The sequence below is a fragment of the Octodon degus genome, unplaced genomic scaffold (genome assembly GCF_000260255.1).
Source record: "Octodon degus isolate 3935 unplaced genomic scaffold, OctDeg1.0 scaffold00165, whole genome shotgun sequence".
In the NCBI taxonomy this organism is placed as follows: domain Eukaryota; kingdom Metazoa; phylum Chordata; class Mammalia; order Rodentia; family Octodontidae; genus Octodon; species Octodon degus.
Window position 1 is genome coordinate 5,275,949 of NW_004524741.1, and position 3,348 is coordinate 5,279,296.

Genomic DNA, 3,348 nt, shown 5'->3' on the forward strand with positions numbered 1-3,348 from the left:
TTGAAAATAAAATAAGCCCTTTGAATACCCAAGTTTTTAGTGATAAAATCCAAATAACATAGAATCAGGGAAAGGGGAAGCATTTTACCTTTATTCTAGTTATATAAGAATATGCAAGGGCCAGGGAGATGGCTCAGTGGAATAAGTGCTTCCCTGGCAAGGGCAAGGGCCTGAGTTCAATCCCGGTTCCACCAAAAAAAAAAAAAAAGAATATGAACTTTTCCAAACCTCCATATATAGATGAACTGTTGAGGGACACACTCAAACCATATCCAAACCATGGCAATTTTCAACTTTACCGAATAATTTTATACTTCTTAAAGAGTCTTGATAGTTATGGAATGAAAAATAACTCTCCCTTAAAATCCCAGACATGCTTCTCTTTCAAACACTGTCTATTGGGATAAAGATAAGAATCAGTAAAGTCTACATATTTGAGATTGAATGACTGACGTGTTCATTCCGTAGTTGCTTAGTTTAGGGTATCATCTAAAAATAAACTAAATAATTATCCTTGTTGGTTATTTTTCATAGCACCTATGATAATAATGCCCACTAGCCACTTAACAGTTTACCCAGAGTGTCACTTTGTCAGCATACTTGTTTATGTGCTGGCCGTCCTGAGCATCAGTTGTGCATGTGTCACTTCAACTAGTTGATTCTGGTTTGCATGGATGTACTTAGAGGTCTGCTTTATATTGCATACTTCTTTGTTGAGAATGTTGTATTTATTTTTGATGTTTGTTTCTAGTAAAATCTAATAATAAGTTCTGGATTTCTTGTACTAATTTTAGTTTCTTTTATTTGTGAAAAATAACTCATAACTTTGTGCTATAATCTACAAAACTATTACTAAGTACATTTGATACATTTTATGCTACTTCTACAACAATATATGCATTGTTTATATGGTTCCATCTTGTATTAATGCAAATTTTCTATGACACAGGAAGTATTTTATTGTGCAACACCGTATGATAGAATCCATGTTTACAGATAGCTCACCACACAATGGAGATGGCTCAGCAGTAGCAGTGCTGGTGGTTCAATCACTGATCTTCACATAAAGCAAAATGGTTTTAAGTTATTTACAGTTTTAAAATATAAGTTTGTACAGATTAGAGCTCTTTTATTTTCTTAATAAAAGAACTACCCTATTGAACCAAAAATCATGTGGCTTTAAAAAACATTTAACATTTGAAGTGTAATCATATGCCCAAAATAATATATCAGTTCTCTCATTTGTGATAAACTTGTAGATATGATTAGTCATACTGACATATACATAGAAACTATACCTAAACCAAACTAAAGATTTTTTAAAAATACTTTCTATTAGCAATCTGAAGTCAACAAAGCTCAATAGTAGTCTCTTCAAGTAAAGCATTGTACACTTAGTAATTTTTATAATTTAACATGGTAAAAATGAGGAAATAAATAAGACAAGGGAATGACATGTACACATAAGCAAAGTAATTTCATAATTTTCTGCAGTTTGACTATAGTGCTTTCTTGTTTTCAGGAGCAAAGTTCTTGACTTCAAAAGTAACAAAATACTTAAAAAGTGAATTTACGCCTTTCAGTCTTAAATGGTGTTCTTGTGCTATTTTCTCAGCAGTTCATGTTCCTGGATAAAGGTTATGATATTGAGAAGAGTCAAGGCCTCTGCAGTGGAAATTTTGCCCTTGGAAATGCTCTTAACATCCATGCCAAAGTGATGCCTTTGCCGATCTGAATTTCTTTGGCTCTTGCTGTGTTTCAGCATCTTTTACCATGAGGGATGATACAGGGTCTTTACAATCAACATGTACATCTTTTACTAATGACAGCAGCCCTTCATTTTCCTAGAAATTTCTCTCTTACTTTCTGGATGGCTGCTCATCTGTTCCCACAGGACACTCTGGGTGGATAGGTGCTTGGGGATGTGGATGAGTTGACTTACTGATTTTCTGCTTGCTCAGTTCTCTAAGTTGAGATTCCTGACTGGCCAAATCACCAAAGCCCCATAGCCTTTAAACAACATGATGCAATCAGGCTTCCAACACACATGGGTGACCTCTGAAATCAACATTTTTTATTTTTCTGCATTTTAATTGGGGTACACCCTCCATGGACATATAAATTGTATTAACACTTTTTTTTTTAGCTGAGCAATTCCATTAACTTATCGTTCACTATAATTATGTGAAATTATAGAACCTGTGGCACATCACATTATTTCTATGAATCATAGGTTATAAACAGTTTAAAATCTATGCTTTTCTTGGATATCATTCTACTCGTTCATTTTAACATGGCTGCATACTGTAACAATGACCACATTATGGTTGTACATAGGATTCGACTTGAACATGGGACATAGTCTTACTACAGACAATGTTTGTATTTTTCCAGAACTCAGTGCTATGCTGTTACAATACAGAATGGACACTTTTGAGACACTGAAACTAAGCAGGAAGGGAAAGCCAAAACATCAGAAAAACAAAAGCCTGAAATAGGGAGAAATGTTCACATATCCAAAAGAATAGTCTGTGTTAAGAAATACAAAAAAAGGCATTTCTTTATTGCCAACTATTCCAAGTACAGAAACGATAGAATATGAAAGAAGAAATGAAACTTAAAAAAACCCTCCAATAGTAGTCACTTGTTACAATGAGTCTATGGGTGATGTTGATAGACTTGACTGAGAGCTAATCAGCCATTCTATAATCAAAAAGCAAAGAAAAATATTATTATAAAATACTTACTCACCTTTTAGACCAAGAAATACTGAATCTGTTTGTTATTTATTCAAACAAGTGGGTTCAGAAAGTCATTTACAATTTAGATTATGTCTAATAGACCAAATAATTGAAAAATATGGGAAAGTGAAACACCAATCAGGATATCCATCATCAATGTCTTCACCATTACCTTGAGTGAATAGACATTTTATTAAAATTATGCCACCCACAGGAGAAAGGTCACCATGACAGTGTATAGTGTGTCATTCAAAGAAAGACAATTATGCAAAAAGAATTTGGAAAGATACTATATACTATTGTCCAGATTGCAATACTATTAAATATTTTAAAATATATCATCCACACGAAAATTTTTGAAAAAATGATACTATTGTCATTTTTAGATTTCTTGTACTATTTCATAAAAAATTTAAAAATATCTGATTTTTGGTCATCCTGTATACAAATAATTGGACCATTAAGTAGTTAATATTTACTGAGTGCTTATTATAGACAGTTCAATTTATGTGAACAATATCATTTAAATCTCGCTAGAATTATAGGAGGATGGGAAATTGTCACTGCAAATCTTCAAACAAAATCACTCTCTAACAAAGGGGTATTG

The 3,348-nt window shown here is 32.9% G+C and overlaps 1 pseudogene; it reads right to left on the reverse strand.

Annotated features, from left to right (window-relative positions):
• Positions 1–1,499: 1,499 nt before the first annotated feature.
• Positions 1,500–2,023, reverse strand: LOC101580298 (annotated as a pseudogene).
• Between the last annotated feature and the right edge of the window lie 1,325 nt (positions 2,024–3,348).